This window comes from Physeter macrocephalus, chromosome 6, assembly GCF_002837175.3.
Source record: "Physeter macrocephalus isolate SW-GA chromosome 6, ASM283717v5, whole genome shotgun sequence".
NCBI lineage: Eukaryota > Metazoa > Chordata > Mammalia > Artiodactyla > Physeteridae > Physeter > Physeter macrocephalus.
This window is the reverse complement of record NC_041219.1, coordinates 85444103-85460083: the sequence shown is the minus strand read 5'-3', so window position 1 is coordinate 85460083 and position 15981 is coordinate 85444103. Positions and strand designations below refer to the sequence as shown.

General features: G+C 41.2%; 1 protein-coding gene across 2 annotated transcripts in view; it reads left to right on the top strand.

The window, feature by feature from the left end:
- The first annotated feature begins 200 nt into the window (after positions 1–200).
- Positions 201–15981, top strand: part of RBMS2 (RNA binding motif single stranded interacting protein 2) — a 93643-nt gene continuing 77862 nt past the window's right edge. For both annotated transcript variants that reach the window (XM_007129383.4, XM_007129382.4), the window contains exon 1: positions 201–301. The gene's annotated coding sequence lies outside the window, so the exon portion shown is untranslated. The remainder of the gene's footprint in view (positions 302–15981) is intronic.

The window sequence follows — 15981 nt, the reverse complement described above, 5'->3', positions numbered from 1 at the left end:
CAAAATCCGGCGGATTCCTCCGCGTTCCGGCCCGCTGCGGCCCGCCGTGCGTGCAAGCGCTGAGGGCGGGAAAGCTGAGGTGGGGCGGTTGTGAAGGCGGAGGGCGCGGCGGCGTCAGAACGATGGAATTCTCGGAAAGAGGGGAAAGCGGTACCTCTCTACACTCGGATAAGAGTGAGCCCTGCTCAAGAGGCCTCTTAGTGACCTCCGATATTCGAAGGCCAAAACCGGCCTTCAGTACCCGGCCTCGTATCGCGGCGTGGAGGCCCAACGAATGCCTCGTTTCCAGCACGCGGTGTTGGTGAGTGAGGAGTCATATGGCAGGAAATTACCCCGACCAGAAACAGCGCCCAGGCACTTCAGTGAGATCATGAGGCGGGGGAAAGGTCATCCTGGGCTGTTAGGGTGCCTGGGTTCTCGTTTTACCTCTGCCAATTATTTGGTGTCTGTTTAAGACTTAGGTGTCCTTAACTCTGAGCCCTTAAACATGTTATAAGCTGTTAGGTGCCCCCTAAATTTTAGCTGATTTAATTGCTTGCCTCTGTATTCCTCACAGGCAGAAAAGATGTACAAAAATAATTTTGAAAACTAAGCACATTCGGGAATTTTATCATTTGCAACTGGGAGAGCAATCAGCTCTATCTTCACAGCATCTGTATTTAGTAGGAGCTCATGGAAATAATAGCTATTATGGTTTGTCAACCACTTTATATAGTCTGTCTCTCCCTCTTACCAGAGGCCTAAAGAATAGTTATTACTAGTCCCATTTTGAAGATGAGGAAACTAAGACTCAGAAATTAAGACTTTTTCTTTTTTTAATATTATTTATTGGATGCATCAGGTCTTAGTTGCAGCATGTGGGATCTTTTGTTGCAGTGCGCGGGCTTCTCTCTAGTTGTGGTGCAGGGGCTCAGTTGTCCCCCGGCATGTGGGATCTTAGTTTCGCCACCAGGGATCCAACCAGCGCCCTCTGCACTGAAAGATGGATGGACCACCGAGGAAGTACCAAGACTTTTTTGAATAAGATAACCCATGTAATAAGTACCAGAGTCAGGAATCAGACCCAAGTCTGACTACTAGGCTCTCTCCATCATGCAGCTTATCCCAAAATTAACCACTGAATTATTCCAGTTGTTCCTAAAGGAAGCATTTATGTCGAAGCAGTATAATACGGTACTGAGAATTGGCTAGAGGCTGGATGTCACTTGCTTTTCTTTTTGTTTTTGGATTAAAATGAGCATCAAGGGTAACTGTGGGAAAAGAAATACCAAAACGATACTCTGGTGTGTTCTGTGGAAAGGCAGTTCTCCTTTGGCTTGGTTAAGGTCAGAGGGTTTATTTAGTTTGAAACCAGGGAGAGTGACCTTCCTTTTGTTTTTGTTTGTTTTTCCCTTCTGTAGTTATTCCTTATCTGCCCTATCTATTCTTCTATAGGTAGGACTCTAATTCAGGGACTCCAGCTTACCCTGGCTGCCTTATTTAATGGCTTTGCCCATTACTTCTTTTTTTTTTTTTTTTTTTTGTGGTATGCGGGCCTCCCTCTGCTGCGGCCTCTCCCGTTGCGGAGCGCAGGCTCAGCGGCCATGGCTCACGGGCCCAGCAGCTCCGCGGCATGTGGGATCTTCCCAGACCGGGGCGCGAACCCGGTTCCCGTGCATCGGCAGGCGGACGCGCAACCACTGCGCCACCAGGGAAGCCCCCCATTACTTCTTTAAGAAAGTTCTGGGTCTTAATACTTAGTATAAATGCGAGCCAGCATTAATTTTCCCAAATGTAGTAGGCTAATCTTATCCTTGTTTCACAGGAATGTTATATCTCTGACGTTTTTTGAGCTGTCACGAGAAAGATAACATGTGTTAGGGAATTTCTAAACATTACCCAGAAGGTGTTTGCTTCCTTTTATTTCCTACCGCTGCTTTTTTGAATTAGCTTTAATTATAATCAGTAACAAGTTCCTCACTCTTTTTCTTCCCAGTTCTCTCTGATAGTAGGAACTGGTTGGGCAGTGAAGAAACTCTGCCTGTAGAAGGGGAGGTTCTTTGCATAGAGATCTAGCACTTTGACCTTTGGACTGATTCTTCTACTGTAACATTGCTACTTCTGCATGAGGATGGAGGGTGAACCGGTGACTTGGGGGGCCCACAGAATTGTGTAAAGTATAAGATATTTAAGAACAAGTTTGTCATCCCAGGTGGTTAGAGTTTGGCAATGTCAAGTTCTTTTTTTATTTCTGATTTGAAAAGGTCCTATTCAGTTAAATCTTTGCAAAAGTACTAGCCAGCTGTAACATGGCCGACTAGACCCGAAGCTTTTCATAAGCTTTCAGGTATCTCTAATAGTAGGTTTTTAGGCCAGTCCCTTGTTGTGCTAGAGTTTTGTGGTGTATGGGGAGGGATTTTGAATTTTTTTTTTTTTTTTTTTTTTTTTTTTTTTTTTTTTTTGCGGTACGCGTGTTGTGGCCTCTCCCGTTGCGGAGCACAGGCTCCGGACGCGCAGGCTCAGCGGCCATGGCTCACGGGCCCAGCCGCTCCGCAGCATGTGGGATCTTCCCGGACCGGGGCACAACCTGTGTCCCCTGCATCGGCAGGTGGACTCTCAACCACTGTGCCATCAGGGAAGCCGGATTTTGAATTTTTAAATCAGAAAAGCTATATCCTCTGTGGTACAAAATTGGAAACTTGATGCGTATGTTTGGAGGATGTATATTTGTTATGATTTACAGACTATCATTTGTTCTACTCTTTAGACTGTAGTTAGAATCTTAATTAGTCAGAGTGAAAGATTATTTCACATAAGTTATTTTTTTTATTAGCGTTTGTTCTGCAAAAGTTACTATTGGTGCACATTCCTTCCTGCCTTAGTTTCTCCATTTGTAAAAGATAATCTTGTCTTTTACTGGGTAAAATATAAGTACTGGGAGCTCTGACATAATCATCTTCAACTCATTCAATGAATATTTATTCATTGGCCTATAGTGTGCCAGGCCCAGTGCTAGGAAATCCAGAAATTAAAAACAAAAAACCAGTTTCTGATTATTGGAAGAAATGAGAAAGCCAGTGTTTAAAATTCCTAATGAGAAATGCTGAGGTGAAGAGATATGGAAAAGGAAGTAGAAAGAAGGGGCATCTAACTAGGCTCGGGGGGGAAGGGTAGCTAAGATAAAGGGGGAGGGGCATCAAGGGAGGTTGGGGGATTGGAGCCAACTCTTTCTTTTTCCCATTCATGGATGGGTTTTTTAAACCCACTTTTTAAAAAAAAAAATTTATTTAGTTTTGGCTGCATTGGGTCTTCGTTGATGCACGCGGGCTTTCTCTAGCTGCGGTGAGCGGGGGCTACTCTTAGTTGCGGTGCACGGGCTTCTCATTGTGGTGGCTTCTCTTGTTGTGGAGCACGGGCTCTAGGCACACAGGCTTCAGTAGTTGTGGCACGTGGGCTTCCGTAGTTGTGGCTCGCAGGCTCTAGAGCGCAGGCTTAGTAGTTGTGGTGCACGGGTTTAGTTGCTTCGCAGCATGTGGGATCTTCCCGCACCAGGGCTCGAACCCGTGTCCCCTGCATTGGCAGGCGGATTCTTAACCACTGCGCCACCAGGGAAGCCCTAAACCCACTTTTATTCGTTAATTGTAAGTAGTACAGATATTCCAAAAATATAAACAGACACTTAATGGCGTCCTACATTTCAAGTGGTTTTTTTTTTTTAATTTTTATTTATTATTTTTATTTTTGGCTGCGTTGGGTCTTTGTTGCTGTGTGCGGGCTTCTCACTGCAGTGGCTTCTCTTGTTGTGGAGCACGGGCTCTAGGCGCACGGGCTTCAGTAGTTGTGGCACGCGGGCCCAGTAGTTGTGGCCCGCGAGCTCTCGAGCGCAGGCTGAGTAGTTGTGGGGCACGGGTTTAGTTGCATGTGGGATCTTCCCCGGGCCAGCGCTCGAACCCGTGCCCCTGCATTGGCAGGCGGATTGTTAACCACTGTGCCACCAGGGAAGCCCCTCAGGTTTTTGAATACAACAAGTTTATCAAACCATGAACCTGTAAGCAAAGTAGTCAGAACCCCACAGCCCAGTCACAGTGGGAAGCAGATCTCCCCCACCCTCCAAACGGTATCTTGAAGGGGGTTATGTGGCACGACATGGAACATGTAAAATCTGAGATACTACAAGCAAATAAGCTCACGGGGCGCAAAGAGGAGGGTCTGCTCCAGGGGCAAGCCCCACAGCAGTAAAGGAATAGGGCAGGGGGCCAGACCCCTGCCTTCCCTCGCCTGCTTGAATGCAAATATTTACCAGTATTAAAATAAAAGGACAAAACTAAAACCCCATTTTACAAAAAAGGCGACTGAGGGACAGTAGTGGCAAGTGACTGAAGACCTGAAGGGGAAAACAGGCTTACTTTCCGCAGATGCTTGACCTGTCTTGGACATGGGATACAGGGCAGCCTTACGGGGGGCGGGGTTGCCTTACTGAATGAGGCCTCATGAACAGGGTAGGGGTAGGAAAACAGAATGGGATCCATTTCCCAGGGAATGACTGCCTTTACACTTCCCATCCTTTTAGCACAGAGAAGTTTCTGGGCCACTGTTAACAGAAGTGAATTTATAAAATGGTCAAAATCTTTGGGAGGCAGGAGGGAATTAAACAGAAGGTCCCAGGTTAACTGAAGGCAAATTTACTCAACCTCGCTATAGTAAGGGACCCATGGACCTACAGAGTGTCCCCTCTACAATGTGCAGAGTGGAAACTCTTACCTGACCCTTTCCAAACCGGTCCTGTGTCCAAAGCTCCCCCTATGAGAGGGACACGAACATCAGGCTTTTGATTTAGAAGCCCAATCAGAGAGACACACTGTGTCCCTGAAGAGGCACCTTAAAGAACTGAACCTGGCAGGTGGGCAGATTCCTGGCACGGCGTGAACTGGGGTCGACCAGGCCTGGTGGCCTATTGCTTACCGAAGACCAGCCTCAAACAGGAAGGGCTGGTAGGAAACCCCGGAACAGATCCTGGGGTGAACTGGCTCCCTCTCAATCTTGCCCTCCTCCAAAACTGAGTCTGGCCTGATTCCTCTAAGGAGCAAGTCTTGCAGTCAGCTCTTGCCCCTAACACACTGTGAAACTGGAGACCAGAAGGTGCATAATGAGTTCAGGCTGGCTCTGGTCCACACAGATGGACCCTGCTTAGACATATTTGGCTGAGCTGCCTCTCCAGGGACGGGAAGAGAGGGTGAGTGGGGGTGTGGCATTTCCGGTGAGGAACTGCATGGGGGCAGGGCAGAGTTCTGGCGAGAACGAGGCCTATGGAGCCGGGCTTCATGCAGATGCAGCGGGGACCCTCCCACCAAGCCATCCTGGGCTCTGGTCACGAGTCCCCTGGAACACTTGGACAAGCCTGATAGGAAAGCTGGTGGCACCAGCTCTTCCTTCACCTGGAGGCAAGGAGACCCAAAGCAGGGCAGAAAGGGTCCTCGGAACTGGATCAGCTTAGAGCCTCTTATTGCTTATTTAGTCAGAAAAGCATGGCCAGACCCCATGGCAGATTTGGCCCAAAGGCTAAGCCTTAGGATGGGGCTTGGGAGAGAGGCCCCTCCTGCAATATTAGGATAGAGGCCTAGGCCAGGGCCTTAGAATCAGAAGCTCCCATTCTCCTTCAGGAGGTGTCGCTCCTGGCCAGCCCTGGAGCCCTCTTCCCCTACCTGCATGAAGCAGGATCCCACAGGCACCAGGGAATGATGCCTGGGAAATGATCACATGGGCTTTGGGGACCCTGTTCTACTCATGTGACACCAAAGGGAAAGACAAGGCCTCACAACCTTGGGACAAGGAGGGGAGGTGGCATCACAATGCTAGAGAAGGATGCTAGACGGTCAGAACACCAAGCTGCTGCTCCACCACCTGGTCCCGGCTAGCTCCTCAGACTGCCCTAGTGTGTGGCCAGTCTGAAAAGGATAATGGGGGTAAGTCCTGAGTGGGCGGTGTTCTTGCACCTGAAGCAACTTACAAATGCTTTGTGACATCTGCCTCCAGGGAAAACAGAGAGGGGGATAGGAAGCCCCTCCCGCCCGAGGGAGGGAGCGGAGGCCATGGCTAAGGCAGTGATGCTGAAGTGGGGCTCCCTCTGGGGGATCCCTTGTGTGGAGCCAGCTCTTAAAGGTTGAGAGATGTTTGCAGGGACATAAGGAGAAAGGTGTTCCAGACAGAGGGCTCTGCAAGAACAAACATCATGAGAGGAACAGTTGAGGGACTCTAGGTGAGTTTGGTTGGAGTGAGTTTGGTTGGGAGTGAGAATGTGTGGACCAGTGAAGCTGAGGATATACTGGGGGCTGCATTATGAAGAGTTTTGAATACTATGATAAGAATATTCAGCCACAGCCTAAAGGCAACTCCATAGTAAACCTTCTTTTAAAGCTCCTCTTTCATTTATACTTACCATCCCATTGCTTCATAAAGAAGCCCTGAATTTCCTGCCATTACACTCATAATCAACGTCTATCTCTTCAGATACTATTTAAGAGGAATCCTTCCTCCACTCTCAGGTTAATCTCTCTACTTACTTTGCTCTATTTTTCAGCTTCTTCTGATGACTCCATTCAGCATTTAAATATCTCAAGACTCTGCCATCTTAAGAAACAGCCACTATATTTTGACTCTTTTTGTGTGTGATTAAATTAAAGTATATTTCAGTTAAGTAGCTTTATGCAATTCAGATTTTCCATCAATATTGCTTTTTTCTTTTTTTAAAATTTGAGATATAATTGATATATTTTTACTCTCATCTGTATTCCTTCCATCACCAAGTTTTTTGAAAAAGTTGTTACACTTACCACTTCTTTATGCTCAGTTATTATTTATTATTTATTATGGTGAAATGAAGCTGATGGTGCCATTGTGTTGCTTTGGGCTCATAGGCTTTAAGGGATTCATTGGAGTTGAAAATTTAAATGATAATTCATCAAGGTCAGCAATTAATATGTTTTAAAACTCCTAAGACATCATTAGTTAAGCACGTGTATTGGAATAGTATTTTTTTTTAATTAAAAATTTTTTTTAATATTTGGCTGCACTGCGCGGCATGCGGGATCTTAGTTCTCCAGCCAGGGATCGAACCTCGGCCCCGGCAGTGAAAGCGCTGAGTCCTAACCACCGGACCGCCGAGAATTCCCCTTGAATAAGGTTTAGAGTCTGACTAGAGCACTATGGTGCTGGTGCACATATTTTAACTTGATGTTAGACCTTCATGGAGTAAATGAAATTTCCTCTAAGTTCACATGTATCTGTGATCTATTCCAGTATGCTTTCCTGTTTTGTTTTGCGGTACGCGGGCCTCTCACTGTTGTGGCCTCTCCCGTTGCGGAGCACAGGCTCCGGACACCCAGGTTCAGCGGCCATGGCTCACGGGCCCAGCCGCTCCGCGGCATGTGGGATCTTCCCGGACCGGGGCACAAACCCGTATCCCCTGCATCGGCAGGCGGACTCGCAACCACTGCATCACCAGGGAAGCCCCAGTATGCTTTCCTAATTCCTCTTTGGTTTAGCAGTTACACACAAATTTTATAGGACTGAAAAATATAAACATGAGCATGTCAAAACAAGTCACAATATTATCATGACACTGGTGAGATTTATGATGCCTAATACACGTTTTCTTTATTTTGCCAAATAATGTCTCCTGTAATTTGGCTTCTCTGATGGCCATAAGAATAGATTATAGCAAGTCCATATTATTGTAAGATGCTAAGAGAATGTTGATTTTGCTAAAGTCTCTAAAAAAGATTTTAAAAAGCTCTTCGTAGACTAAAGCTAATTTGAAAGAATTTGAACAGCAAAAAGAAAAAAACTTAAATGATTGGTAGCATTTTCATACCATTTTTAAACTTTTTTTTAACCTAAAGAATATGAAAGATGTTTTCAGAATCTTATATTGCCATATAGTGACCAAAAACATTCTCTAAAAGACTAGGTAAAATTAATTTTTAACTACACTTATCTAATTGAATACTCCATAAGCCATAATTTCTTAAGATGTTATGTAATTTGAAATGTTTTACATCATCCACTTTTACCTGTCAATTTGCTAAAAGCTGTTGTTACAGCTCTCTGATCTTTGGGAAATTTTTAGGTAAAACCATTTTAGATTATCAGGTACTTTATGTAGTAACTACTACTTAGGTAAGAGATTTTCAGAGCTAAGTGTATTTACTTACTGATTTGCATTTATTATTCTAGTCCAGTTCAATTAGGTGAAAAATTACAATAAAAAGTACAGAGGTGCCAAATAAATTTATGATATATGAAATGGTTACTAATATAATATAATTGCCATTTTGTGAGAATTATTAAATAAAGAAATGGAAAAAAGTAATAAGTACATATAAATTTTCTGTGATAGTTACTGGCAATACTGGTACTTGATTTCATATTTTTGTGAAATATTATCTTAGTTTTGATTTGCGTAATTCTCATTCCTGTATTTATAACAGAGTTAAAATGATTTAAAAACTATTTAAGGAACTCTATAGGATTACAAGGTTTAACAGAATTTTTTTTCCTTTCTAAAAATTTTTTTTTTTTTTTTTTTTTTGCGGTACGCGGGCCTCTCACTGTTGTGGCCTCTCCCGTTGCGGAGCACAGGCTCCGGACGCGCAGGCTCAGCGGCCATGGCTCACGGACCCAGCCGCTCAGCGGCATGTGGGATCATCCCAGACCGGGGCACGAACCCGCATCCCCTGCATTGGCAGGTGGACTCTCAACCCCTGCACCACCAGGGAAGCCCTATCACTTTGTTTTTTAATGTTTGTTTTTCCAATAGGTATAAAATGGTATCTCAGTGTTTGTTTGTTTTTTTCAGTGTTTACGAACCCGTGTCCCCTGCATCGGCAGGAGGACTCTCAACCACTGCGCCACCAGGGAAGCCCTTTCAGTGTTGTTTTTATTTTACTTTTTAAAAATTACCAATGAGGTTGAGCATCTTTTTATGTGTTTAAGAACCATTTGTGTTTCCGTTTTTATGAATTATTCATGTATTTTCCTATGTTTTTGTTGGATATTAGCCTTTTGTGAAATGAGTTGCATACATTCCTCCTCCTCCCAGTTTATCATTTGACTTTTGGTTTTCCTTTTGCAGTTTTGCCATGTAGGAATTTTTTATCTTTACGTAGTCAGATTTCTTCATCTGTATTTTCTATTCAGTGAATATCAAAATCCATTATTCAGCTGGAATCACGTGTAATCTTTGATTTCCTCATCCTTCAGATCCTATAATAGGTCTCAAATCCATCTACTTCTCCCCATTCTTACTATTCTAGTTAAGCTTCTTAATTTAGTTCTCCCTCCCATCAGTTTCACTCACTTCTATTCTTAACAGCATAGCCACAAGTGATCTTTCAGAAATGCAAATCTGGTTATGTTGTGTTTTTATGGAACCCATTGATGATTTCCCAAATCTAATATAACTTAAAATATAGAGAAAAATGAATGGGGAAAAAAACAAATGAGAGATGAGGACACTTAGCAAATGTAGATTACTCTCTTTTTTTTTTTAATATTTATTTATTCATTTTATAATTTTTTATTTTTGCTGCGTTGGGTCTTTGTTGCTGTGCACGGGCTTTCTCTAGTTGTGACGAGCGGGGGCTACTCTTTACTGCAGTGTGCGGGCCTGTCACTGCGGTGGCTTCTCGTAGCAGAGCACGGGCTCTAGGTGCATGGGCTTTAGTAGTTGTGGCACATGGGCTCAGTAGTTGTGGTTCGTGGGCTCTAGAGTGCAGGCTCAGTAGTTGTGGCACATGGGCTTAGTTGCTCCGCGGCATGTGGGATCTTCCCGGACCAGGGCTCGAACATGTGTCCCCTGCGTTGGCAGGCGGATTCTTAACCACTGTGCCACCAGGGAAGTCCAGATTACTCTTGACTATGGGGAAAATTAAAAGAACAAGAATAGCTAGAGAAGAATCTATAGTTCAGGGAAGGGGATTTTGTTTGTTTTGCATGTTTGTTTTTGTTTTGTCTTTTTAAGAAAATCATCATCTCAGTATGCTGAGGAGGAAAGCTGGTAGAGATGAAAAGGTTGAAGATAGCAGGTGAATATTATATGCTAAGATTATAGGGAGAAAAAGTGAGGTAGAAGCTTGAGAATGGTAAATATTTAGAATAGCTTTTGTAAAACTAAGAGAAGGCACTAACTAGAATCTTGTAGGAGTGTTGGGAAATATCTAAGAGCCTGTTTGAGATGAGAAGTTTGTAGTTTAAACATTTATGCAGAAAAATAATACAGATAGTTTTATGTGGGAGTGCTGTGAAACTTTCAGTGGACAGATAATCCCAATCTTATGCACTTTGTTCCATGAAATAGAAAAAGAAGAAAAACTTTACAACTTGTTTTGTTAAATTACTGTATATTTTAAAACCAAAACCAGACAAGGACAGTTTAGGAAAGATAATTATAAAGACATAGGTGCAAAAATAATAAAACATACATTTTATGATCAAGGAATTTTTATCTCAAGGATGCTAGAATGGTTTAACGTTAGAAAATGTGCATAATTACCAAATCAACAGATTAAGAGAGAAAATCTATTTGATCCTCTTAGTCATTGCAGAAGAAGTATTTGATAAAATTAAATACCTATTCGTCTTCAAAGTTCTTAGCAAACTAGACAAGGAAAGGAATATCCTGATAAAACTGACAAAGGGTTTATCAGGTAAAACAGGCCTGGTATCACAACTTCTGTTAAATATTTTATTGGAGGTCTTATTATTGTCCAGTAAGACAAGAAAAATAAATAAAAGGTGTAAAGGTTACAAGAAAAGATACAAAATTGTCATTATTCACAAGTGATATTTGTGAGGAAAATCCAAGTGACAGGTAAATTGTTGGGGCTAATAAGAGAGTTAAACAAGGTTGCTAGATAAAAGATCAGTATCCAGAATTCAATAGCATTCCTATATTGAAGTAATAATTATACCTATTTTTTATGGCATTGCAAACTGAGAAGTGCACATGAATAAACCTATTATAGGATGCATAAGAATTTTAGGGAGAAATTAGTTAATGGAAAGGTATACTGTATATTGCAAATTCTAAGCTGGCTTCCATGATCTCCGCCTCCTGATATACTCCGCCTTGTGTAAACCCTTCCTCTTGAGTATGAATGGGAGCTGTGATTTGCTTTTTTAATTTATTTTTATTTATTTTTGCTGTGTTGGGTCTTCGTTTCTGTGCGAGGGCTTTCTCTAGTTGTGATGAGCGGGCGCCACTCTTCATCGCGGTGCACGGGCCTCTCACTATCACGGCCTCTCTTGTTGTGGAGCAGAGGCTCCAGATGTGCAGGCTCAGTAGTTGTGGCTCACGGGCCTAGTTGCTCCGCAGCATGTGGGATCCTCCCAGACCAGGGCTCGAACCTGTGTACCCTGCATTAGCAGGCAGATTCTCAACCACTGCGCCACCAGGGAAGCCCTGATTTGCTTTTAAGAAATAAAATCTGACAAAGGTTACTCTCCCTTGTTGGCATTCAAGAAGCAAACTGCCATTTTGTGAGCTGTCCTAAGGAGAAGGCCACATGATAAGGAACTGAAGGCAGCCCCTAGCCAACACGCAGCAAGAAATTGAGGCCCTCATCCAGCAGCCTGCAAGGAACTGAATGCTGCCCAAAATTATGTGACAGAAGTGGATCCTTCCCAACTTGAGCCTCAGATGAGAACTCAGCCCTGGCCAACACTGACTGTACCCTAGCTAAGCCATGCCCAGACAACTGACCCATAGAAACTGTGAGATAATAAATATGTGTTGTTATATACTACTAAGTTTACGATAATATTTTATGCAGCAATAGACAACTAATATACTGTGTTAAATGGAGGGAAACAATAAAAAATATGGAGGCTTTCCCCAAAGTAACTTATAAACTTAACACAATTCCAGTTAAAATCTCAACAGGGTTTTTGCACAGAATTTTCATGAATCCTAAAGTTTTATTGATAGTAGAAGACAAAACAGAAGCCAAGATAATTTTGTAAAAGAGTGAAGAAGGGTCTGGACTTCTCTACAGGATATCAAAACTTTATAAAGCTATGTGGTAAAGATGTGATTAACTTTTTAAGAAACTGCCAGTTTTCCAAAGTGGCTTACCATTTTACGTTCCCACAAGCAATGTATGAGAGTTTTGGTTTCTCTACATCCTCATCAACACTTACTATTGTTTGTCTTTTTTATTATAACCATTCTAATGGGCATATAGTAGTATCTCATTGTGGTTTTAATTTGCATTTCCCTAAAACCCAATGATTCTGAACAGCTTTTTATGTGCTTATTAGTCATTTGGATGTCTTTGGTGAAGTGTCTATTCAAGTCTTTTGCACATTTTTAAATTGGGTTATTGTCTTATTATTGAGTTATAAGAGTTCTTTGTATATTCTAGATACAAGTCTTTTATCAGATATGTGATTTGCAATATTTTCTTCCAGCCAGTGGCTTGTTTTCTCATTTTCTTAATGGTATCTCTTAAAAGTCAAAAGTTTTAAATTTTATTGAAGTCCAATTTATCATATTTTTCTTTTATGCCTCATGCTTTTGGTGTTGTCTCTGAGGATTCTGCTAGCCCAGAGTCATGAAGATTTTCTCCTGTTTTCTTCTAGAAGACTATAGTTTTAAGCTTTTTCATTTAATTCTGTGATCCATTTTGAATTAATTTTTGTGTATGGTATGAGGTAAGGGTCTAAGTTTTTCTTTTTTGCATGTGGATATCCAATTATTCCAGCACTATTTGTGGAAAAATTCTTTCCTCATTGAATTGTCTTGACACCTTTGTTGAAAATCAGTTGACCATTAATACAAGGGTTTCTTTCTGGTCTCTCAATTCTGTTCCATTGATCTACATTCCTATCTTTATAATAATACCACATTCTCTTGAGTACTTTAGCTTTCTCGTAAGCTTTGAAATCAATTACAGTTAGTGTAAATCTTTCAATTCTTTTTCAAAATTGTTTTGGTTCTCCTAGGTCTTTTGCACTTTCATCAGCTTATCAACTTCTACAAAGAACCCTACTAGGATTTTGAGAGGAATTGCATTGAAACTATATATCAATTTGGGGGAAATTACCATCTTAATAATTACTTCTTTAATTTCTCTCAGCAATGTTTTATACTTTTTGGCGTATAAATTTTACATTTGTTTTGTTAAATTTATTCCTATTTAATTCCTTTTGATATTATTATGAATGGAATTGTTTTCTTAATTTCATTTCAGTCTGTTTATTGCCAGTGTATAGAAATATAGTTGATTTTTGTATATTGATCTTGTATCCTGTGACCTCTCTGGACTCTTTTACTAATTCTAGTAGTTTTATTGTGGGTTCCTTAGGATTTTCTACATAGACAATCATGTCTTGAATAAGGACAGTTTTATTTCTTCCTTTCCAGTCTGGATTCCTTTAAGCTATTTGGTTTTGTTTTTGTTGTTTGTTTGCTTTTTCTTAGGGCATTGTCTAGAACTTCCAGCATAATGTTGAATAGAAATGGTGAGAGCAGACACCTTTGCCTTGTTCCTGATTTTACAGGGAATGCATTCAGTCTTTTAGCGTTAGGTATGAAGTTAGCTGTCGGGTTTTTATAACTTTTTTATCTATCAAAATGAGAAAATTTCCTCCTATTATTAGCTAGGAGATTTTATCATGAATGAATATCAGATTTTGTCAAATGCTAGTTCTGCATTTACTGAGATGATCATGGGGATTTTGCCTTTATTCTTTTAATATGCCAAATTACATTACTTGATTTTTGAACATTTAACCAGCCTTGGGTTCCTGGCACTAACTGCAGTTGGTCATGGTGTTTACACCTTTTTTATATGTTGCTGAATTCAGTTTGCTAATACTTAAAAAAATAAATTTATTTATTTAATTAATTTATTTTTGGCTCTATTGGGTCTTTGTTGCTGCACGTGGGCTTTCTCTAGTTGCGGCGAGTGGGCTTCTCATTGCTGTGGCTTCTCTAGTTGTGGAGCATGGGCTCTAGGCACGTGGGCTTCAGTAGTTGTAGCATGTGGGCTTGGTAGTTGTGGCTTGCGGGCTCTAGAGCACAGTCTCAGTAGTTGAGGCACAAGGGCTTAGTTGTTCCACAGCATGTGGTATCTTCCTGGACTAGGACTCGAACCCGTGTCCCCTGCATTGGCAGGCAGATTCTTAACCACTGCGCCACCAGGGAAGTCCCTCGGTTTGCTAATAATTTTGTTGAGGTTTTTTACATCTACATTCATAAGAGATATTTGTATATAGTTTTTTTTTCCTTATACCCAATCAGTTTTTAACCTAATGATTTTTAATAACCTTTGATAATCATTGCCCAAATGAACTGTTTCACTAGGGGTTGCAAAGTGGTGCTATTCTATCATTCCTTATTTATTATTTTAAATTCGTCGATAAATAAGGACTTTGCTTCATCAACTATTTGGTCATTCAGGGATACAGTTCATATATAGTATATTTGATTTGTTTCTCTTTACTTGCTAAGTTATAGAATAATAAGTTGGTTCTGTAGTATCCTCCAAAGGTGATCAGAGTTTTAAAAATTATTATGATTTTGAACAACTATGATATGTTTACATTCTTTGCAGTTGTTATTCTTTTTGATGCTCAAATGTTCCATCTCTGGACAGTGGGAGTCCCCTCAAGTTGACTCTTGAATTCTTTGACACAACCCCAAGTAGTTTCGTTTTGGTTTTTTTGATGGTTGACAGATCTTTTATTAACAGTCGAAAGACTTCACACTTGTTAGTGAAGTGTGGAGAATAAGTGTTTCTTTAGTGTTAATAAGTGTTTCTCTTCTTATAGGAGAATAAGTGTTTCTTTAATGAATAATTAAATGAAAACTACCTAGGACCTTATAGGATTTTTAATGTGTACTAGGTTTGATACATATCTTAGAAGATAGGACTAGCTTGCTGGAATCATGAGGGTATGACCAAAAATTAGAAACAGTAATTTATAAAACATTCACCTAGATCCAGTAGAGGGCAGACAGCAGAAGCAAGAAGAACTACAGTCCTGCAGCCTGTGGATCAAAAACCACATTCACAGAAATATAGACAAGATGAAAAGGCAGAGGGCTATGTACCAGATGAAGGAACAAGATAAAACCCCAGAGAAACAACTAAATGAAGTGGAGATAGGCAACCTTCCAGAAAAAGAATTCAGAATAATGATAGTGAAGATGATCCCGGACCTCGGAAAAAGGATGGAGGCAAAGATCTAGAAGATGCAAGAAATGTTTAACAAAGACCTAGAAGAATTAAAGAAAAAACAAACAGAGATGAACAATACAATAACTGACATGAAAACTACACTAGAAGGGATCAATAGCAGAATAACTGAGGCAGAAGAATGGATAAGTGACCTGGAAGACAGAATGGTGGAATTCACTGCTGCAGAACAGAATAAAGAGAAAAGAATGAGAAGAAATGAAGAGAGCCTAAGAGACCTCTGGGACACTATTAAACACAACAACATTCGCATTATAGGGGTCCCAGAAGGGGGAGAGAGAGAGAGAAAGGACCTGAGAAAATATTTGAAGGGATTGTAGTCGAATACTTCCCTAACATGGGAGAGGAAATAGCCACCCAAGTCCAGGAAGCACAGCGAGTCCCATACAGGATAAACCCAAGGAGAAACACATCGAGACACATAGTAATCAAATTGGTAAAAATTAAAAACAAAGAAAAATTATGGAAAGCAGCAAGGGAAAACGACAAATAACATACAAGGGAACTCCCATAAGGTTAACAGCTGATTTCTCAGCAGAAACTCTACAAGCCAGAAAGGAGTGGCATGATATATTTAAAGTGATGAAAGGGAAGAACCTACAACCAAGATTACTCTATCTGGCAAGGATCTCATTCAGATTCGATGGAGAAATCAAACGCTTTACAGACAAGCAAAAGCTAAGAGAATTCAGCACCACCAAATCAGCTCTACAACAAATGCTAAAGGAACTTCTCTAAGTGGGAA